The sequence below is a fragment of the Rhineura floridana genome, chromosome 3, assembly GCF_030035675.1.
Source record: "Rhineura floridana isolate rRhiFlo1 chromosome 3, rRhiFlo1.hap2, whole genome shotgun sequence".
Lineage (NCBI taxonomy): Eukaryota > Metazoa > Chordata > Lepidosauria > Squamata > Rhineuridae > Rhineura > Rhineura floridana.
Window position 1 is genome coordinate 106,395,516 of NC_084482.1, and position 24,490 is coordinate 106,420,005.

The 24,490-nt window shown below is 44.2% G+C and overlaps 1 protein-coding gene across 12 annotated transcripts in view; it reads left to right on the forward strand.

Annotated features, from left to right (window-relative positions):
* The window catches only part of SPOCK1 (SPARC (osteonectin), cwcv and kazal like domains proteoglycan 1), an 872,143-nt gene that overhangs the window by 452,833 nt on the left and 394,820 nt on the right, over nt 1-24,490 (forward strand). The gene's annotated exons all lie outside the window — the stretch shown is intronic.

The window sequence follows — 24,490 nt, forward strand, 5'->3', positions numbered from 1 at the left end:
CCCCTGCACATGAGGATATAAATGCAACAGGGCATATAACAGATGTCAAAAAGCATCTGCATTGATATTCCATATGGTTGGCATGCTCCATGCTCCAGCCCATACCTCCAAATCTCATTGTAAGTGTGCCCGTATTCTGATGCCACAATACCACATAAGGTTCTATCTAACTATATAATATTTTCCTAAGCTGCCATGTAGTGTCACGTGGGGGCACGGTGTGGCAGCAGGGCAGCAAGTGAGGTGAAGGCATGAGGGAAGGAAGGTTGGAAGGGAGGATGGCTGGCTGGTAGGGGGTGGACAACCAAGTGAGTGGGCAGCTGTGGGGCAGGCGATTGTGGAGCAAGCAGGCAAGCGGCCGGGGGGGGAGTGACTGGAGGGGCAAGTGGCAATGATGGCAGCATCCTGGGTGGGACACAGGTAAATGCCCTAGGTAGGGAGGCAGCCTAGGCACGCTGCACAGAGCTCCACAGCAGTGCCATTTGTCATAGGGGAAGCAGCAGTGTGGAGTGGGGGCAATGACACAGTGCAGGACCAGGAGAGGAGTGTTAGTGAGCGCATGGTGGCCAGTGCGCACCAACGCCTAGAGGCACTTGCAAGTGCCTGAGGGGTGCATTTGCACATGTGTGTGTTTCAGATTTATGTGTGTGTGTTTGGAGTTGCCTGGAGTGTGTTTGGGAGTGCCTGCAGTGTGTGTGTGTTTTGGGGGGGGGCTGGTGTGTCTGTGTTTGGGGGTAGGCGGTTGGCAGACAAAGTGAGCATCTTGGAAAATCTTTTGTTATAACAACCATGTTCCTGAATTTCTCCATTCCAAATTATTCTCCAGAAACTTAGACAACTTGACATTTGTCACTAGCTGTAGGTTGTGTTTGAAAAGCATTTCCCAGTCTGCATTGTAGATTTAAAAAACTCCCATGATGTAAACAAATCAAGAAAAAACAGTGCTTTGGTCAGAATATATGCCATCTTTCACATTGTTTTTTGGTGGAGAGTATACCACAGAATCTTCTCAGCTAGAGCCAAACTCTTCTTGGCAATAGGTAAATAACTATAATGACTGTGCTGTTGGAGAGTCTATTATACTTGCTAAGAAGCCTTGTTCCCCAGCTGACAATTCACCTTAAACTGTAGACTATACGTACTGTAGTAATCTTGCAGATGATGGGGAAAAAAACAAATCATAGAGATTTGTGGCTCATTTTAAAAACTACAGGGCATGAAATTGATACTGTTATGAGGAACAGAAAGAAGAATTCCCTCATTAGGTTCTGTATATCAGTGCAAACCCTGCAGTGGCTTTGTTTATTGATGTGATCTTTTTATGATGCATCTTCACAATAGTACTCTTAAGTTACACTTCCACAAGGAATAATGCTTGTGAAAGATTGACATGTTTCCTGTTATGGTTCAAAAATGGCTTAAATTTGTTTTTATACATGCAATATATATGGTGGGAGAGGGATCATTACTTAAATAGTTTCATTGGAAACTTACTGATGCCTGGTCAGAAACTCCAGAAAGTCATTTTACAGTGAAAATGTTCACACTACAAAACACACACTATTTAAGACGAGCCCTTGTGCTTCAAACAGCCTAATCATATTGAGGTTAATCAAAATTTTCTGGCTTTACATGCCAGTAAACTAGCATGAACAATTCATTAATCATGTGCTCAAATTCTGAAGTAATGCTTTACATGACTCATTCAAATTGTTCACTCAAATGGTTTCTCATAACTCATATTAAACCAGATGCTTATTCTGAAACTCAGTAGAAATTGTGACCTGGGATGCACACTGCTTTGGATGGGGTTGTACTTTCCCTGAAATCCCAAGTTTGCAGCTTGGGGGTGCCCCTGGATCCACCACTGCTTCTGAATGGCCTGGTAGCTGCTGAGGCTAGGAGTGCCTTTGCCAAAGCACAGCTGGTACATCAGAAGTATCTGTTGCTGAGGAAAGTAGGTCTGAGCACTGCAGTTTAGTAATACTCAGATTAGATTATTGCAACACACTTTACAAGGGTCTGCCCTTGAAACCACAGTTTGCACAAAAAGTGGCAGCCAGGTTAGATGCTGTCACACCAGTCTTGTTACATTTGCACTGGCTGCTGGTTTATTTCTAGGCCCAATTCAAGGTGCTGGTTTATTTATTTATTTATTTATTGCACTTGTATACCGCTCCATAGCCGAAGCTCTCTGGGCAGTTTACAGTAATCAAAAACATTAAAACAAATATACAATTTAAAACACATATTTTAAAAACAATTTAAAACACAATTTTAAAATTTAAAACAATATAAAAACAATTTAAAACACATGCTAAAATGCCTGGGAGAAGAGGAAAGTCTTGACCTGGCGCCAAAAAGATAACAGTGTTGGCACCAGGCGCACCTCGTCAACAACATCATTCCATAATTTGGGGGCTGAGAAGGCCCTCTCCCTTGTTGCTACCCTCCGAGCTTCCCTTGGAGTAGGCACCCAGAGGAGGGCCTTTGATCCTGAATATAGTGTACGGGTGGGTTCGTATCAGGAGAGGCGTTCCATCAGGTACTGTGGTCCCAAGCCATGTAAGGCTTTATAGGTCAAAACCAGCACCTTGAATCGAGCTTGGAAACATACAGGCAGCCAATGCAAGCGGGCCAGAATCGGTTTTATATGTTCGGACCATCTGGTCCCTGTTACCAATCTAGCCGCTGCATTTTGCACAAGCTGCAGTTTCCGAACCGTCTTCAAAGGCAGCTCCATGTAGAGTGCATTGCAGTAATCTAATTTTGAGGTTACCAGAGCATGGGCAACTGAAGCCAGGTTATCCCTGTCCAGATAGGGACGTAGTTGGGCCACCAACCGAAGTTGGTAGAAGGCACTCCGTGCCACTGAGCCTCAAGTGACAGAGATGGTTCTAGGAGAACCCCCAAGCTACGAATCTGCTCCTTCAGGGGGAGTGCAACCCCATCCAGAACAGGTTGTACATCCACCATCTTGTCAGAAGAACCACCCACTAGCAGCATCTCAGTCTTGTCTGGATTGAGCCTCAGTTTATTAGCCCTCATCCAGTCCATTGTCACAGCCAGGCACCGGTTCAGCACATTGACAGCCTCACCTGAAGAAGATGAAAAGGTGAAATAGAGCTGCGTGTCATCAGCATACTGATGGCAACGCACTCGAAAGCTCTGGATGACTGCACCCAGCGGTTTCATGTAGATGTTGAACAGCATGGGGGACACAACTGACCCCTGCGGAACCATACTGGAGAGTCCAGGGTGCCGAATAATGTTCCCCAAGCACCACCTTCTGGAGGCGACCTGCCAAGTAGGAGTGGAACCACCGCAATGCAGTACCTCCCACTCCCAACTCAGCTAGTCTCCCCAGAAGGATACCATGGTTGATGGTATCGAAAGCCGCTGAGAGATCAAGGAGAATCAACAGAATCACACTCCCCCTGTCTCTCTCCCGACAAAGGTCATCATACAGGGCGACCAAGGCTGTTTCTGTGCCAAAACCAGGCCTGAAACCCGACTGAAATGGATCCAGATAATCGGTCTCATCCAAGAGTGTCTGGAGCCGGCCTGCAACCACTCATTCCAGGACCTTGCCCAGGAATGGAACATTTGCTACCAGCCTATAGTTATTAAGATTTTCTGGGTCCAGGGAGGGCCTCTTCAGGAGTGATCTCACTACCGCCTCTTTCAGGCAGCCAGGGACCACGCCCTCTCGCAAAGAGGCATTAATCACTTCCCTGGCCCAGCCGGCTGTTCCATCCCCGCTAGCTTTTATTAGCCAAGAAGGGCAAGGATCCAGCACAGAAGTGGTTGCACGAACCTGTCCAAGCACCTTGTCAACATCCTCAAGCTGCACCAACTGAAACTCATCCAAGAAATCAGGACAAGGCTGTGCTGTGGATACCTCGCTTGATTCACCTGCTATAACACTGGAGTCTAAGTCCTGGCAGATGCTAAAGATTTTATCCTGGAAGTGCCTACCAAATTCATGATAGCGGGCCTCAGATGGTTCTACCATGTCCCTGGGGCCAGAGTATAATAGCCCCCGGACAATTCTGAAGAGCTCCAATGGGCGGCAGATTGATGATTTGATACTGGCAGCAAAATATTGGTTTTTTTCTGCCCTCACTGCCCCTAAATACAGCTTACCATAGGCACTTACCAGTGTATAATTGCATCCACTAGGAGTTCACCTCCATCTGCACGCAAGCCGTCTCCTATATTGTTTCATCGCTCTCAGCTCTGGGGTATACCATGGAGCTGTACGAGCTCTACTCAGGAGCAATCATGTCAACCGCCCAGGTCATTTCTGTATTCCACAGTTCAACCAGGGTTTCGACAGGAGCGCCAGCCCTATCAGCCGGAACACTCCCCAGAGCCCTTTGGAAACCATCCGGATCCATTAATCTCTGGGGCCGGATGAACTTAATAGGACCCCCACCCTTGCAGAGGGGAAAAGCCACTGTAAGTCTAAACTTCAGCAAGCAGTGATCTGTCCATGACAGAGGGACTGATGTAAGGCCCCCCACATTCAGATCACCAACTCCATGTCCAGATGCAAAAACCAAATCTAGAGTATGCCCTGCTACATGTGTTGGGCCAATGGCATATTGGGACAGTCCCATGGTTGTCATGGAGACCATGAAATCCTGAGCCGCCCCGAATAAGGTGGCCTTTGCATGGATGTTGACATCCCCCAGAACCAACAGGCTGGGGGATCTCAACAGTACACCTGAGACCACCTCTGTCAGCTCAGCTAGGGAGTCTGTTGGGCAGTGGGGTGGGCAGTACACCAACAGAATCCCCAGTCTGTTGGTTATTACCTATAAAGTCCTAAATGGCTTGGGACTGAGATAAAGGATCATCTGTTTCCACATAAACCTTCCCATTACTTGTCATCACCTGTAGACACCTTGCTCTGCATTCTGTTATCAAGAGAAGTGTGAGTGGTGAGGAAGTGAGACAGGGACTATAGTGCCCCAACTTGTAGAGCTCCCTCACAAGGGACTCTAGATTGACCCCTTTATTGTAATTTATGCAGGTGGTAGAAACTGCCTTGTTCCATTAGGTTTTTAACCTTTTTGTTAGTTGTGATTGTGTTTTAAAGTTGCTCAGGGAATGTAGTAATTATTGAACTATTGCCTTAATATCCCATTCAAGTAATGCTGAAGATTCTACAACAAAGGCTCTTACCATATATGGAGTGAGAAATGCCAGACGTCCAAGCTGGATTTAGAAAGGGAAGAGACACGAGAGATCATATCACAAACATATGTTGGATAATGGAACGGACCAAGGAATTTCAGAAGAAAATCACCGTGGGCTTTATAGGTTGCCTTTGACTGCGTAGATCATGAAAAATTATGCAATGCTTTAAAGGAAATGGGGGTGCCACAGCATCTGATTGTCCTGATGCGCAACCTATACTCTGGATTCTACTGTAAGGACAGGATATGGAGAAACCGATTGGTTCCCAATAGAAAAGGGTGTGAGACAGGGGTGTAGTTTATCACCCTATTTGTTTAATGTATATGCAGAACATACTATACGGAAAGCAGGAATGGACTAAGATGAAGGAGGTGTGAAAACTGGAGGGAGAAATATCAACAATTTAAGATATGCAGATGATACCATACGACTAGCAGAAACCAGTAATGATTTGAAATGAATGCTGATGAAAGTTAAAAAGGAAAGCACAAAAGCAGGACTGCTGCTGAATGTCAAAAAGACTAAAGTAATGACAACAGAAGATTTATGTAACTTTAAAGCTGACAATGAGGACATTGAACTTGTCAAGGATTATCAATCATGCACAATCATTAACCAAAACGGAGACAATAGTCAAGAAATCAGAGGAAGGCTAGGACTGGGGAGAGCAGCTATGACACAACTAGAAAAGGTCCCCAAACACAAAGATGCATCACTGAACACTAAAGTCAGGATCATTCATAGAATCATAGAGTTGGAAGGGGCCTTCAAGGCCATCGAGTCCAACCCCCTGCTCAATGCAGGAATCCAGACCATGGATTCAGGAATTCAGACCATGGCATTCCCGATCTCTATGTATAGATGTGAAAGTTGGACAGTGAAAAAAGCGGATAAGAGAAAAATCAACTCCTTTGAGATGTGATGTTGGAGGAGAGCTTTGCACATAGCACATAGCACATGGACTGCAAAAAAGACAAATAATTGGGTGTTAGAACAAATTAAACCAGAACTGTCACTAGAAGCTAAAATGATAAAACTGAGGTTATCATGCTTCGGACACATCATGAGAAGACATGATTCACTAGAAAAGACAATAATGCTGGGAAATGAGTAGAAAAAGAGGAAGGCCAAACAAGAGATGGCTTGATTCCATAAAGAAAGCCACAGACTTGAACTTATAAGATCTGAACAGAGTGGTCCATGACAGATGCTCTTGGAGGTCACTGATTCATAGGGTCGCCATAAGTCATAATCGACTTGAAGGCACAGAACAACAACTGGGTGGGAATTGCTCTCTGTAAACTATGTTTTAAGTAATTGCTTTCAATTACATTTTAGTTGTTATAAGCTACCATGTGGGCTCTATTTGAGCAGAAAGGCAGGATGGAACTGGTTTTATAAAATAAATTTCTAAAGAAACTATCAGGAGTTACTCTACCTGAACTAGAAAGCTCTGGGTTCCAGTACTCCATGGTGAGTAACTCTAGCCTAGGGAGCAATTAGAAATGTCCTGTTCAGATTCCAGCATGGCATCACTTTCTGGGTCCCTTTGGCTTGGTTATCTACTTGTATCTTTAATGTGATCTGTACCCTAGTTTAGGCCTTTAACTCTCTGGTTTACTACCTCCAGCCTGCTTGTTGCTTGTATCCCTTTCCCTTCACATGTGAGATGTTAGATTTGATCCTCAATAGTCTTTAAACAGTTCCTTTATAAGTGACATTTTGAACCTCTGGTTGGTTGCTATTGGAGTACATAGGATCATACAAATCTGGTTTATATCAAGTCAATAGAGAGAAAACACATGACCCAAAATATAAATATGGTATTGTATTATACTCAAAGTGTGTATAACTGTAACTAAGATAATGTTTCTAATAAGACAAAGAACATGTAGTATTGATCAGAAGATTAACATCAGTTGAAAAGTCTGTTTCGACAGCTTAACCTTTTTCATTCCCATCTATTTAAACAAATGGCCTTGGGAAGAGTGAAAACAGTATATACCTGATGAGATATATCCACGTTTTTGTGCTTTACTGGCTAAAAGGAGTTTTTTTATCTGTGTATTCAAACCATTGGCCCATCTAGCTTGGCAGTGACTCTCCAGGATTTCAGGCAGGGGTTTCTTCCATCCCTACCTGGCTGAAGTGGTCTCTGGCGTGGTGTTGGAGAACCCCAGGGTGATAGTTCTCGGTGACTTCAACATCAACATGGAGGCTGCTGTTTGGGCCGGCACAGGACTTCATGGCCTCCACAGCAACCCTGGGGCTGTGTCAAATGGTCATAGGTCCAACACACTGGACAGGGCATGACCTTGATATAGTGATATGAGGGATGGACCAAAGGTAGGGGGCATGTAGTGCACTCCCTTGTCATGGTCAGACCATTGTCTGGTAAAGTTTGGACTGGTAGTAGCAATTAACCCCTGTAAAGGTGGTGGGCCCATTTGGATGGCTCACCCTCGGAGACTGATGGAACCTGATGTGTTCCTGAATGCTTTGGGGGATTTTCCAGTGGAGAAAGTCCTGGTCAAAGCCCTGATCTCACTATGGAATGGTGAGATGAATCGGGCAATTGACACAATCGCTCCTGACTGCCGTCTCTGGCTTGTGGAGGCCAAGTAGCTCTGTGGTATGGATTAATAAACTGGATTATTATTATTATTATTATTAATTCATTTGTTAGTCGTCTAATAACAAGTGGTCTCTAGGTAACTTACAACAGATTAGAGCACAACTGGTGCAAGTCTCACTGTGAAGCCAACCAAACTCTGGTCAGTGCACACATTATGCCTACCATGAGGCAGTGCGGGCTGCGAAGAAGGCTCATTTTCACAGCTTACATTGCACCCTCCAGTAACTGGCCAGTGGAGTTATTTCGAACGGTCTGGAGGTTACTGACTCCCACTGTGGGGGAGGGGCCTCTGGAGCCTTCAAGGACCCACGATCACCATCTGTCTACATACTTTGAGGATAAAGTCACTCAACATCAGAGTGACCTTGACTCTGCTGTTGTTGCAGTTTTAGATGAAGTACCCAATGCCAGAGTTGGTGATGTGTTGTGGGATTGATCTCAGCACATCCAGTCAACTGATGTGAAAAAGGTGCTGGTGACTACACATGTGACCACATGCCCTCTTGACCCCTGTCCTTCCTGGATTATTAAATCTAGCGGAGGGGTTTGGGTCCAGAGTGTGGTTAACACTTCATTGCATGAGGGGATGTCCCCTGCTCCTTGAAAGAGGCAGTGCTAAAGAAGCTAATCCTGCACCCTTTGGATTGGAATAACTATTACCAGTCACAAATCACCCCTTCTTGGGGTGAAGAGAGTAGTAGTGGGGCAGCTGCAAGCATTCTTGGATGACATGGATTATTTAGATCCATTCCAATCTCGGTTCAGGCCTAGCCATGGGAATGAGTCATCCTCTGTTGCCCTGATGGATGACCTTTACAGAGAACAGGACAGGGGGAATGCAACCTTGCTCCTGCTTCTCAGGTCCTCTGTGGCTTTCAGTATCATTGGCCACAGTGTCCTCTTGGACTGGCTCTGTGGAATGGGAATTGGGGGCACCATGTTACAGTGGTTCTACCCCTACCTAAAGGACTGAGTCCAGAGACTAGCCTTAGGTGATTGTCTTTTTGCCCCCTGGCAGTTGTGCTGTGGGTTGCCACAGACTACCATTTTATCCCCAATGCTACTTAATATCTATATGAAGCTACCTGGAATGGTCATTAGGAGATTTGGGGTGAGGTGTCATCAATACGCCGATGACACTCAGCTCTATTTCTCCATAGCATCAGAATCAGGAGAGGCTGTGCAGGCCCTAGACCGGTGCCTGAAAACAGTGGTAGGATGGATGAAAGAAAATAAGCTGAACTTTAATCCTGGCAAGACGGAGATGCTATGGGCTAGCGGTTCCCATGTCTGAGAAATTAGTCAGTTGCCTGTCCTGGACAGAGTTGCACTCCCCCTGAAGGAGTAGGTATGCAGTCTGTGGGTGCTTCTGGATCTGTCTCTGTCACTGAAGACCCAGGTAGTTGCAATGATAAGACAACTATGACAGTTCCTGAACTAGGAGAGTTTGACCACAGTAGTTCAAGCATTTGTGACTTCGTCTGGATTATGGCAATGCACTCTGTGTGGGTCTTCCCTTGCATTTGACCCAGAAACGGCAGTTAGTGCAGACTTGCAGCCAGATTGCTGACAGTGATTGCCCCTCAGGGATCTGCACTGATTTCTGATTTGTTACCAGGCCAAGTTCGAGGTATTTATATAGCAGTAGAAAGCCCTTAACAGCTTGGCATCAGTTTACTTGCGAGACTGCCTTACCCTGTATGTGTCCACTCAAGCACTTCAATCTGCAGAACTGGCACTGCTACAGGTACTATATAATACTTGTTCCGCACTTGTAAGAAATCATTCTTTTAGTGTGGCAGCACCTACTCTTTGGAACTCCCTGCCTATTGACATCAGGCAGATGCCTTCACTGTATTCTTTTCAGCACTTACTTAAAATGTTTTGTTTAGGCAAGCCTATCCAGTCACACGTATGTTGATGTGCTTTAATCTTTTTAGTATTTTGCTGCTTTAATTGTTTTAACCATATTTTAGTTACTTGTATTAACTGTTTTACAGATAATTTTAATGTCTTTTGTGAATCACTTAGAGGTTTTCTACAATCAAGTGTTATATAAAGTTTGTTAAATAAATAAAAATAAATAGCTGGAGAAACCAAGGATTGAACCTGGGAGCTTTTGCATGGAAAGCATGTGCTCTGCCATGTTTCCTGACCATTGGCAATGCTGGCTGAGGCTGATGGGAGTTGTGGTCCAACAACATCTGGTGGCCCACTAGATGGGAAAGGCTGGTCTAGGACCTCCTTCCCCTTGCCAGCCTCTGGTTCTGCCAATACTCAGGCTTGGTTGGCTGTCTGCAATGCAGTACTGGCACTACTTTACATCTGACCGATGTTCCTTCTAAGAACTCACCATCCTTGTTTGTCTAGAATTCTGTTTTATCTTTAATCTGACCTAACCCATAGCAATGTGTGGCTCTCCAGATGTTGCTGGACTCCTGCAACATCTAGAAGGCCACAAATAACCTCTCCTATTCTAATTGCTCATGTCACTACACTGAATTTAATAGAATCTAATATATATGTTCTTAATACTCAAGCCATTTGCAGGATTTCCTTTTAAAGTTGAGGACAAGAACTATGTTTTTAAAATGAACCTCAGATTCAGAAGATTCAGGCAGATATCTTGAAATGTATTGCTCCTTCTTCAACAACACGACCCACCCTCTGCTTAGTACTGTGCAATAGAAGTGGTGTGCATAGCCATGCATACAGGTATACATGCAGTTACACACTGTCAAACTCTGTAGTGCAATCAATTATTTTAAATCCTTATTGGCTTATAAAATTCAGTAAACTGACTTTGATTTTTGCTTAGTGCAACAAATTTCACTCTTAGAACTTCTGGCATGATCCACATTTTGACTATATATATTTCCTTGCATTTATCATATGACATAGCACTTTTCAAAAAACATTTCATAGCCTTTTACAAATGACTGAGGGTGAATCTTGTGATAAGCAACCTCACATGAAGAATTTATTACAGATTCTTCACCATCCCCAGAGACTGCTGATCATATTATTCAGCACTGTGACACAGGTATGTTGGCTTTCCCTATCCTGGTAGATTACAAGATTACAAGAAGAGATACATGAACATCCCCATGTCTAGCTCAAAACTTATAAGGTGTTTTTCAAGCATTGCCTTCAAGAACTTGCAAAAGCTGAGGGGTTTTGTGTGACTTTGGAGAAAAAATAATTGCAAAAACCTGATGTGCCTATTGAAATCAATAGAAGGAATCAGGGGTCTCCATTGATTCCAGTTGGCAAATATAAAGAAGCTGCATGGCTAAAAATGGGGGGGGGGAACAGTGATCCCTGTTGCCCTAAGGATCTTCAGGAATAGGACCACTCTGCATTTCACCATCTATTTTCAGGCATGAAGCATGTATAAATCTGCCTTTTGAAATCTATATCTTCATTGATTGTAGTAGAAGACCAGTTTAAACACACTTGCATGCCTGAAAGCAGCTGGTGGGAGAAAATAGCAAAACAGAAAAAACACACAAAGATTCTCTTGTCCCAATGCTCTTCAGTGGCAGGTCATTGTTTGCTACCACCAGCCATTTTTGGAGCTGCAGTCTTAAAATCAATGGAGAGTTTGTATCTCTATCGATCTCAATATGAGAGCACTACAACTCCAAAAACAACTGGTGTGGCATTAAAAGCCAAGAGAGTCTTCAATGGTGAGTTGCTTTTTGCCCTAAACCAGCTATTTATGCAGCTGTAGGCTCTGCAGCTCAGAGACCCTAGGTGCTGACAGCTGTGTCATTATTCTTGATCTCAGGCTGCAAAAAGTGGCCAGCCCAATATAGCCTTGGGGAAAGGGAGAATTGCTAGGGATGGGTTACAAACAGAATGAGGCAAGAGGCATGCTTGAGGTGGACAGTGCACACCTGCATTCTGCTTTTGCAGTCATTTGAGCAGGAGGGCTTGAGTCCTGCTTCAAATGTTCATTCCTTCAATAGGTGCATAGCACTCTAATTAATACGTAGCGAAGTAATTTAATCACACATCTGTAATTCCTCTGCATGTTGGCTTGCTTTTTTAGGTCTAAACTTGCTACTTCAAACTTGCTGCTTTCATAAGAGAGAGTCAAATACCACTATAATAGATTGTATCAAATAACAGTGTCAAATAAAACAAGTATAATAATATCTCAAATGCCTGTCTTTACTGAATAGAGACTCAGTCTTTCTGCCTCTGTTTATAAATACTTTGAGAGCAGTATTGCTGCTGGAGAGCAGAAGAACATTTTTCAGTTTTTTCTTTCATATTATGAGAGATCCTTCCATGCACTTATTGTCTTTGTAGCTATCTTTACAGCCAGGAACAATGAAATCAAGAAAAATATGAACATCATTTACACAAAGGAGGGTAAAATGGGGCTCCAAGACAGTGTAGCTTTTGTCATGTTCCATCTCAGAACCCATATTTCAACCCCTCCCCAAAGACACATTGTGAAAGAAGGGATCCTGAGCTCTTCCTTTCCCTCTGAAATGATTGTAGGAATGGATGGGTCAGTCCCAAGTCTGTTCCATCCCATTTCCTCATGTGTTCCAACAAAGTTTATCCCAGATCCAAGTACTTAAAAAAAAATAACAAGGTGGTTTGAGGGCTGACATTCTTCTTTTTCTTTTTTTAAGCAGGTAATATTAGCTGCTTAGAGGAGTGCCATTACAATGCTGCATGAAAATAATGCAGCAATTCTCCCTGGGATTGATGGGATCTGACAACTTGCCATTTCTCCCAAGGAGTTTGTGCAGAAAGAAAATATGTCTGCCCACATGGATTCATCATTTTCCTGTACAATCTTCCTGAGTCTCATAGGATGTCATCAGATCCCATTGCTCCCAAGGCTAATTGTTGCATTATTTTCAACATGCATAGTGATGAGAGCCCTGTGTGCTAGCAACTCTTTTGGGTGGCTGGTATTACCTGTTTAAAAAAGAAAAGGAGAGAGACAGCCCTTGGACCATTCATCATGGAATTTGGCAGGAGTGTGAATTCCAAGGTGGACCTACATCCGATTCACATATTGGTCTGGAAGGTATGAATCAGAGGAGTCTGCTACGGAAACTGAGTTTACCAAATTCCTCCTGCATCACTACCTATAAGTGTGCTGTAATGCAAGATACGTCTTACCTGGTTTGGAAATCTTCTGGCTGCCCTAAACTGACTTTAAAACATTGGTTTACCTAGTTCAGTATTAGTTACATGCTGACCAACAGTTCCTACGTAGGATTTCAGATAGCAGTCTCTCCCAACCCTACCTGCAGATGCTAGAGAATGCACACAGGACCTTTTGTGCGCTCTACCACTGAACTAGGACTCTTCTCCTTATTATGTTTTATAGAGCAGAAAATATTAATTAATGTTCATGAGTAGCACAGATTTTTAAAGTCTTCTATTAAATTCTAAAATATTGGGATATTTATATCAAAAATATATATTACGTGTAAATGTTCATTTCAGGTTCTGGTTCATTTGCTTTAAATGTCGAATGCCCTGATCGAATGTTTCATAATTTTCTGTCTGGCAGATTTCAGTCTATCAATTCTATCACAATGGCAGGTTATCTCTACAAGGTCTGTATTTTAGTACAGTAATTTCTCTAAAAAGTGACATTATGGGCAAGCTAAAATGAACCTGGAAAAGCATGGTTCATCCCAGAAGAAAATGGATTTTCTTTCCCCAGTATTTTATTTTGTATTATTCATATATGCGTACAAGACACAAGCATAATAATGGCACTTTGTCCCGGTATAATAGCTGCTTTAGAAAATATTATTTATTTATTTATTGCATTTGTATACCGCCCCATAGCCGAAGCTCTCTGTTTACAACAATTAAAAACATTAAAAACAAATATATTTGAAAAGTATGGTGCAAATTTTCAGCCGATAATACCACTGGGGGAGCTTGCACTGGCCAGGTTGGAAGGGGTATGTGTCTGATTTTCTATCCCCCCTCATTCTGCTCCAGCTGGTGCAGTCTGTGGGTAGATTCCAAGCCTATGACTTCACACCTGAGATTCCCACACAAAATGTTGGTAGAAGTCAAGCATGCAAAGTCAAAGAAAAACTGGAGTCAAACACAAGTCCCCAGTGATCCAGAAGCAGCATCAGAAAGTAACAGCCCAGAGGTTAGCAACAGAGGAGTCCAGTGTTGGGGAAGTAGAGACCTGTATTATTGTGGCAACTCGGAAGCTCAAAGTAAGGACTGATATAGCCTGGCCTCCCAGCCCATTCCTAATCCCAACTAGCAGTGTTTAAGAGTATTCTGAAACTCCTCTTCTTGAGGAGTAAAACTTACTCATGAGAGACCTTTACTCCTGAGTTGCACAATGACTTTGGGCCCTCAGGCTTATACTTTGTTGTGGCCCTGTGGTTCAGGTTTAGGTGCTTGGCTCTCAAGGGCTGGAGGCAGCCCTATAGGCAAGATGGGGCAAATGGGTGCACTATCCCCCAATCTGTGCTTCAACCACCACCACCCTGATTTTTTTTGGGGGGGGGAGGAATAGTCTTTTTAATTTATGACATGGCAGACAATGACTGCCTCCATTTAAAGAATGACAGCTTGTTTTAAGAACAGGAGCAATTTATGAATAGGACCCTCTGAAAAATTAAGTGAATAAGGCAGGGCGAGTGCTCAACAAAAGCCTCATTTGGAAGAGGCCCCAAAAGTCTCCTCACTCAAGACCTTCCCTGACTGAGGGTAGATTTTTCATTATCTCAATCATTCTATAATTGCTTAAGTTATCCTGGAAAAAACACAGCCTGTTTTTAACATGACTCTTGAAGAGTTAAATATTAGAACTTTGTATCATGGGTTAGAGTTAGACTCCACCCCTTGGGCCTTCCTTTGCTCTGGTTTTCAGATTCAGTTGTGTTCTCTTCCCAGCCAACAATATTGAAGCATGATTATTTGCCTGCAGTTTGTATTGTTATGGGTTTGGGGGATGAGATGGATGATTTCTATGAGTCCCCTTCCAGCCTCTGGTATAGAACCCTGCACTTGAAGATGAGAAAACTGCTCCGCTGGTCAGATGAGTCTCTTTTGTTAATCTAATAGCCAGGTGGGTTAATAGGTCTGCCAAGTGTCCATTAACTGGTGAATGGGCCAGGGAGATCCTGTTGTTATTGAAACTCTTCAGGAGAGCCCACCCCCCTCCTGAGGCCAAAAAAGAGGGTTCTGTTTTTTAGTTGAGTCTGAGGAAAGGCTGGGAGCTGGAAACATGCAGAGAGGCTGGCTCCCTGCACCATGGCCTTAGGATGCCTGCTATAAGCCTGATGGAAAAGAAAGATCTATCGGACTGCTCATGCTTTGAACTCCTCTGTCTTAAGCTCAGGTTGGAATGTGTGTAAATAAATCCATATTTCATTAAGACACCATAGTCTCTGCTAACCTTTTTTGTGAAGTTGTGTTGTGACCCAGGTCAGTGGGGAGGGCTGGCAGAAGGACTCTGACTTTGAGAACTTGAGTGAGGGTTTGAGGAAGAAGGTCTTGCAATGTCCCCAACTTCCTCCTTCCCTTGGGAATGCAGGGAGAGCTGTCAGAGGACACTGTTCAGGGCACGCCCCCTGCTCCAGCAGTGGAGGAGACACCTCACCAGCTGGCAGATTCCCAGTTGGATGTCCAGCAGTTTCCCAGACAGACAGCCCTCTCAGTCAGAGGGGGAAGTCAAGGTCCAGCCCTTTCCCTCCTGCTCTCACAGGATTCAGAGGCACATACAGCAACGGTCGGCTCTTCAAATGAGCAAATGTTTGCGTGCGAAAGAGAAGCCTACTTATGGGGAAGAAGACAAGGAAGGGGTGCTGAGTCAACGTCTGCAACTGGAGAGTAGGATAGTCAGTGTCAGGCAGGGAAATAGTTCCTAGAAAGCTTAGTTAGTTGAATGAGCTGAAAGACATTTAAGGTGGATGTTACTTTAATAAAACAACAAGCTGGAGAAGTGCAGGTTTGATTTGACTACTTTGGACTTCTTGGGCTACCGCATCTCCCCCACTGCAGTTGAGAAGGTTCATTGTGTGCTCTCTTGGCACTCCCCTCCTAAAACCAAGAAGGCCCTACAGCATTTTTTGGGTTTTGCCAACTACTATTGATGTTTCATTACAGCCTTTTCCAACAAGACCGCCCTTCCCCCCCCCCGTGACAGACTGTCTAAAGGGGCCAAGGCCATTTCACTGGTCTGAGGCAGTGCAGAAGGTATTTGAGGACTCGAAACTGTTGTTTACTTCAGAGCCAGTACTCCAACACACAAATCCTCAGCAGCCTTTTGTGGTAGAGAGTGATGCATCAGATGTAGCCATTGGAGTGGTGTTGCAGCCAGCTCAGGGTGGGGGGGTTGTGCCCCTGCATTTACTTCTCTAGAAAGCTGTTGAGTGTTGAGTGCAATTATACTGTGTGGAAGAAGGAGCTCCTGGCCATTCAGGATGAGACTTGGCAACATCTGTTGGAGGGAGCATAGCATGAAGTGGGAGTTCACATGGATGATCGGAATTTGGAGAGCCTTCAGGCAAGCCCGTAAATTGAACCAGCATCAAGTGCATTGGGTGCAGTTCTGTGCCCGGTTCCACTTCCGTATTCATTACATCCCACAGGCTCAAAACCACCAAGCAGGTGCCCTGTCTCGCAAACCTGAATTCAGGGAGGATCAACCTGTTGATTTGCTGCATCACATTATTCCGCTGGAGAAAATGGTGATTGCAAGTTGCCCAGAATCTTGGGTGGACGAGTTGTGCAGTGTTCAGGAAAAGGACCCATTTGCACAGGAGCGTGTGCGAGAAATGGAGCAAGCTGAGCAGAATTGTTGTAAACCGCCCGGAGAGCTTTGGCTGTGGGGGGGTATATAAATGTGATAAAAAAATTAATTAAAAAATTGTATGTGCCTCCCGGGGAGCTGCAATCTAGGGTCCTCCGCGAATGCCATGACATCCCTACTGCTGGACATTTTGGGGTCTTTAAAACCTTGCAGACTGTCACACGAGACTTTTGGTGGCCTAAAATCAAACATGACATCGAGAAGTATGTCCAGTCCTGTCCGACTTGCATGAGGGCTAAGCACTCCTCAGGGCTCCCTGAAGTCTTACTGGAACCTCTTCCCATGCCTCAGGCCATGGCAAATGGTGTCTCTCGATTTCATTACAGATCTTCCCACTTCACAGGGAAAGATGGCAATTTTGGTGGTGGTGGTTCCCTTTAGTAAAATGGCTCACTTCATCCCTTGCGCAGGGTTGCCAACTGCCTGAGAGACCGCTCAACTCTTTGTAGAGCACATTTTCCGGCTTCATGGATTCCCCTCTAGTTTGATCTTGGATAGAGGAACTCAGTTTACAGCCCGATTTTGGCAAGCCTTATGGCATCTGCTGGGAAGTGAGTTGAGACTGTCCTCTGCACATCATCCTCAGATGGTTGGTCAGACAAAGAGGGTGAATGCTACTTTAGAACAGTATCTCTGTTGTTATGTAAACTATCAGCAAGATGACTGGGAGAAACTGCTACCTTTGGTGGAGTTTGCATACAACAACTCTGTACATGCCTTGATGCAACAGACTCCCTTTTTTGCTAATTTGGGATACCAGCCACGTACTTTTGGACATCCTAGGGCCTCTCCAATCGTGTCAGCGGCAACTGGGTTTGTGCGGGAGCTGCAGGCTATGCAACAGCTCTTACAAGAACAACTAATGTGGACAAAAGCAGACTACAAGCAGCAGGTGGATTGGAACCGTCAGCCTGGCCCAGAGATTCGGGTTGGAGACAAAGTCTGGCTGTCCATGCTCTATTTGCCCACACGGGTACCTAGCCCAAAGCTGCAATCTCAAAGGCTGGGACTCTTTGAAGTGGAAGCTCAGATCAATCCATTGGCATTTTGTTTACGTCATAGTTCATCCCGTCTTTCACTGCTGTTTGCTTACTCTCGAGCAGCTGCTGGATCCACATTGCACTGTGGAAGCGCCACCCCTGCCTGTGTTGGTGGATGACCAGGAAGAGTATGAAGTGGAGGAGATTCTGGACTCCCGACAGCATCAGGGAAAACTACAGTATTTAATTCAGTGGCTGGGGTATACACCAGAGGATCGTTCTTGAGTATCAGCGTCTGATGTGCATGCACCGGATTTGTTGAGAGAGTTTAAGAACACTACCTGAACAAGCCCAGGCCATCGGGGTGGGGGGAGTCTTGGGATAGAGGGGGGCATGTTGTTGTGACCCAGGTCAGGGGGGAGGGCTGGCAGGAGGAGGACTGACTTTGAGGACTTGAGGGAGGGTTGGAGGAAGGAGGTCTTGCAGCATCCCCAGCTTCTCCCTTCCCCTGTGGGAATGCAGGGAGAACTGTCAGAGGATGCTGTTGAGGGCTTGCCCCCTGCTCCAGCGGCGGCGGAGGAGACACCTGACCAGTTGGCAGATTCCCAGCCTGACATCCAGCAGTTTCCCATGCCCACCCAGATGGCCAGGCCCTCCTCAGTCAGAGGGGGAAGTCGAGGTCCAGCCCCTCTCCCCCCACTCTCACAGGATTCAGAGGTGCGAAGAGCAACGGCCGGCTCTTTGAAGGAGAAAACGTTTGTGCATGAAAGAGAAACCTACTTATGGGGGAGGAGACAAGGAAGGGGTGCTGAGTCAATCTCTGCAACTGGAGAGTAGGATAGTCAGTGCCAGGCAGGGAAATAGTTCCTAGAAAGCTTAGTTAGTTGAATGAGCCGAAAGACACTTAAGGTGAATGTAACTTTAATAAAACAAGAAACCTTTACTGAAACGTGTGAGCCTGCGGTCCTTGCCTCTGAATGGGACACAAGGAAACCAAACCTTGGGTAAGCACAGGGACCCCTGGAGATCTCTCAATGCTCAGAGATTGGGGTGGCACACAACAGTATATTCTGCAGTTATTATGATGAGCAGGAAATGATTGGGTGCTTATTACTAATTGATGAAATAAAGAGAGAATTTAAAGTAATTTTAACAACATATCTTCCCTAAGTTACCCTTTACTCTTTTAAAGCATTCACTATACTCACAATCATGGTGGGTATTTTTGTTTGTTTGTTTAGTAATTGATGACAAAGGATGAAAACACTACTGTGTACACTACAGTTAGCTGGCTGGCCACCTAGGCTGTAACTCAGGCCTAATTTCCAATTTTCCCAATATGTGCAGCTCAGCATGAAGCCTTGTCAGGGTTTCTGGGCAGAAAAATCAGCCCAGCAGCCAGTAAAAAGTATTATTGTTGTTGTTGTAGTTGTTTTTGTTAAATTTCTATCCCACGCCTCCTTCCAGAAGGAGCCCAGAGCACCAAACAAGGGACAAAACACTAAAAACATCTTAAAACATATCAAAAACAAACATCTTAAAATAAAACATTTTAACAGGCTTATTGAAAAGTTAGGTCTTCAGTAGATGCCAAAAAAGTTAATAGAGGGTAGGGTATTGCTTTCCAGAATTAGTTTCCAAATGCTTAGTTAGTCCTTTACATAGCGAAGCAGTTGAAAAGTTTTCCCTTGATTGTCCAACAGAAATGAAAATCTAAAGATCAGGAACAAGACTGGGAGGAGGGACCCTCAAGAAGGAGTTAACACATTTTGATATGCCCGTGTTAACTTAACAAAAAATATGTCTGTCATTTTATTCCTGGTACAGGCGGGCCCTCCTTATATGGCAGGTTCCGTTCCGGACTGCCGCCGTAAAGTGGAACCCATTGAAGATAATGGGGCGCATCGCGCAAAAATGACGCGAAAATGTCGCAAAAGTGTAAACCCGGCCTTAAAACAGGGAATTTCCCCTAATTGAAAGCCGCCGCATCAGCGGAATGCCAGAAAACAGAATGCCGGTAAGCGGGGCCCTACTGTATTCATACTAAATGTTATCTTAATTTGACCTTTACATAGCCCACTATGTAAGTTAACGCACACTCTGCATGGAGGTGAATAAGGGGGAAAGTCACTGCCTTTACCTGCCCCTGGCCTGGCCCTCACATCCTCTCCACTAGTGAGTTGGGGGGGGGCTTTGGCTGGTGCTTTCTCCCCCAATGACCCACTTAGAAACATGGCTGCCCCATCTAACAAGCAAGGCTGGCTATAGGGTTGATAATTCTCCCTTTCCCTCTGACCACCAGGAGCTCATCCACTGACACTCAGACTGGAACCATTCTGAGGATTTTTGGGTCTGGCAATGGGGGCACCCTGCCTTCTTCTCCCAAGTCTTCAATGTATGGGAGATTTTTCCTCTAATGGATTGGTTCTGGTCCAGGTCACACAAACCCCAAATTTGGCCTTTTGAAAAAATCACTTTCCATTGACAGAAATAGCATAGAAAATAACTATGCCAGCTCTAGGACTGGTATACTGCGTGCCCTTTCTGGGGGCATGTTAGGAGACTGGTGGGGTGGGGGCTTTGGCAAACAAAATTAGCTTCTCCTGCAGTGGCTGTGCTGCACTGCAATTAAGAAGCAATGCAGAGTAGCTGGTGGTGGCTGGGAAGAGGGCTTATCAAACTGGCTGAGGAAGAGTGTCAGGGCTTTCAGCTTCAAGAATAAAATCCCACATCTTCCTGTAGGCAGGGGAGGGAAGCAGTGAGGAGCAGCTGGAAGGAGGGTGAATGGATGAAGAACAAGATACAAGGGGGGAGGTGGACCCAGGGCCAGGACATGTCACAGGAGTCTTGTAGGAGATGAAGAGAACTCAGATGTGGTGTCTCTTCTCAGCCATGTAGACGCAACCAAGGCAGCCCTTAATCTCAGGAGGCGAGGGAACTGAAGTTTGAAGGATTGTCTTGCCTCCCAGAGACTTCCTAGAGTAGAGTGGAAGAGCCATCCTCCCCCAGTATTCATTATCCCTTCTTCCATTTTGTATAAACTTCTGCAGAGGCTGTACTCTGTAATACCACAGAAAAGGTCATTGCCATCTACGCATGGTGGGGTCCCATAGGTCTGAGGTGCAAATAAAAGGACCAGATGGTCTTTCACCTGGGACAAATCCCCCTGTAAAGTTCCCCTCCCCCCAGTCCCTGATTTTCACCCTGTGTTTTTTTTTAAAGCATGGCCACCCTACTCAGAGCACCTCCAGCAATAGAGAGGAGGAGCTTTCTGCCACGGCACCAAAGGAGCCTTCACCCATGAAGAGGACAGTCCACAGCATCCTGCCACCCTACCAGGGAACATAGGCTTGCTTCCTAAACATAATATCTTCCATTTAGACAACTTTCAGAACCACCTTGTAGGCAAAGGTTATTCAAAATGAATCTAGATAAACTAGCAGTGTCTAAGATGATTTACTTTTTTGTGGGCAAGATCATACCCCCACTCAAAAATTGGTATTCTTCATCTCACAAAATGAACCTTGGATTCAGAAATATTCCTTGGCCATCAAAATAGTATTTTTTTACATATCACTAAGAGAATTTGACCCTCTGCGGGACTTGCAGCCTTATCCCATGTGGACTACAGCATACCTAAATCAATTGAAATGTATTTGTTAGACGTACCTAACTCTTCATAGGATTGGGTGGTAGTTCTGCTGCAGCAGCATCACATGACAGAGAGACACACACAGAGAGAGCCTGGGATGTGTGAATGATTTCCTTATTCATGCAAATTTCTAAAGAATGCTCTATTTCCATATAAAAGAAACATGATTAATCTTTGAAATTTCCCCTCTCATTTTTGCATTTGGTTTTCTCAGTGAAGGCTAAAATTAACATAATATGGAAACAAGTCTTTAATTGTTGATAAAAGAAATAAAATGCTTCCACACATTTCCTTGGTAACAGGCATAAAGCTTTGATGAATTATCATGGTTCTGAGTTCTGCAGAGGTTTCTCAGCTGTTTTGTATAATTTCTTTATCAGTATCTGGTTGCAGTAACTTGGCTTTTAGATGTGGTAGCACAGCAAAGGGTGCCTTGTGAATACTTCAGGTAACCTACGGGTGGGCATTTTATTTTAAATGTGGGGGAAAACAAGGGACAGCACTGCTAAAATGAAAAATGGAAGAAAAGAAGCAGAACTTTAATTGGGTTTTCTGGCACAGTAAACAAATACTTTATTTCTAACTGTTCTGTCTTGTATTCTTGGAGGAAGAAAAGTAGCTTGTTGTACACATATTAAGATCCAAAGGACAAAAATAAAATCAGGTTTGATGATGGAAAAGGTTCAGAAGAGGGCAACCAGAATGATCAAGGGGATGGAGCGACTCCCTTACGAGGAAAGGTTGCAGCATTTGGGGCTTTTTAGTTTAGAGAAAAGGCGGGTCAGAGGAGACATGATAGAAGTGTATAAAATTATGCATGGCATTGAGAAAGTGGATAGAGAAAAGTTCTTCTCCCTCTCTCATAATACTAGAACTCGTGGACATTCAAAGAAGCTGAATGTTGGAAGATTCAGGACAGACAAAAGGAAGTACTTCTTTACTCAGCGCATAGTTAAACTATGGAATTTGCTCCCACAAGGTGCAGTAATGGCCACCAGCTTGGATGGCTTTAAAAGAAGATTAGACAAATTCATGGAGGACAGGGCTATCAATGGCTACTAGCCATGATGGCTGTGCTGTGCCACCCTAGTCAGAGGCAGCATGCTTCTGAAAACCAGTTGCCGGAAGCCTCAGGAGGGGAGAGTTTTCTTGCACTCGGGTCCTGCTTGCGGGCTTCCCCCAGGCACCTGGTTGGCCACTGTGAGAACAGGATGCTGGACTAGATGGGCCACTGGCCTGATCCAGCAGGCTCTTCTTATGTTCTTATGTTCTTATGTTCTTATGATTAACCAGTGATCTCTGAAAACAAAGGAGGGTGAACTATAAAGTTATTGAAAGCACCTCCAAATTCAATCACATAGTGGGAAAGTGTTAGGTATGCACAATTAAAGGGGATTAAATATTCCAATTGCCCCGGATGTGGCTGAAAATATAGCACAACCTATTGTAATGTCTAATTGCTATTGTAATGCTAAGTGTGTTCTGGATGTATAAGACTGATTCCCTGAATGGAAATTACAGCCACAGTAATAACTATACCACATAATTTGTCAACTCCATATGCAGTTCCACTCTGCATATGTGATTCAGCCTTTAAGGATATGAATTTTCAAAAACTCATAGCAAATGTAGTGTTTACTAGGAAGTAGTTTTATTATTCCTGCTGAAGTTTTGATTCATAAGCCTGATAATATGCTGCTTAATTTTCAGCAAATGATAATGCGCTCAGGTTTATTTACTACTGTGGACTTTTTTTTTAATTTGAGAGACACAGCCTGCTTACAAATCTGGAAATTAAATGTTCATGTTGTTCATATGTTTTCATAAGGTATAACAATATAAATGGGCTACTGCAGAGGTATATTACAGCTCTTGTTAGGATCTCTAATTTAAGAATAACAAAGAAATTATAAAACGAAAGTAATTTATTCCAGTTATAACACATTATAACATGAAACTTGCAAGCACCTGAAGCTGCTCATTTGAATGCCTGCTAGTGCCTCCCACACTTCCTCTTATTTAAGAATAACGAGAAAATGATATAACCAAAGTAATTTACCCAAGTATTGTAACATGAAAACTGCAAGCACCTGAAAGCACTTCATTTGAATGTCTACTAGCATCTCACACTCCATCTTAAAATTTATCAGATGCAGACATGGATGGCTTGACTAACACCAGCAGCCTTTCCCCCCTCTCCTCTCTTAGGTTCTTTAACATATAACACGATGAAGAGTTCTGCACAACCTGCAAGCTTGCACACTATTGTATGGCTTTTTGATTGGCCTAATAAAGGTATTGCCCTAATATGGGCTTTGGAAATTTTCCAACACAACTTTACTCTTGGTGTATTATAATTCTTTTGCAAAGTGCATGCATACGTGCATTTAAATCTTAGTTGTTTGGCTGAGATAATGTAATAACGTAGAATCTCAGAAGAGAGCTCCCCTTTTGTTAGCTGATGTCTGCTAATAATCATTGGCTTTGCTAATTGAATAATGTTACCACAATCCAGCCAAATGTAGCTACATGTAACCCTTTTATTTCAAAGGAAGGTCAAGCATGTGCTTAAATCTCTAGAACTGTGGCTCCCAAACTGGGGGCCGTGAAGTAATCCAGAGGAGGCCGCAAACAGTAAAGAAATTATTTTTTTATTTTTTAAAATTCTTCACTTCCTGGATGCTGTCTGCTCCCCATTGCCACTGCAGATGACACCTCCCCCTTGCTCTAAACGAGAAAAGAGGACTTTGCTGAAATACCAGAGCATCTTTCAGGCATCTGCCTATACCACATATGGCAGATGCCAAAGGAGGCTGAGGGAGGTGCTACCAGGGAGAAGCAGGGATTACCATCCCAACTCCCGTCTCCTTGCAGTGCCGCTGCTGACAACACACTTGCTCAGAACGAGAGGAGAGGGCTTTTTGTGAAGCAAAAAGAAGAAAGTCTGCTTTCCTCCTTCTTTCCTGGCAGCCAGCCTGCCTGCCGTTCTTGAGTCCTGCTTTGCTGCCACCTCCTTTTAAAAAATATTCTTATTTGCAAGGCTGTCCAGATCTCGTCTTTGGCCCAGATGGAACCAAGGAGCAGTGAGGAAGCTCAGGACTTGCTCGGCCCCCCATCTCTGAGTCTATATGTGTGTGTGTCAGTGTCCCCCCTTTGTTCCACCTACATTTCGCACCCCCAACCTCTCTCTT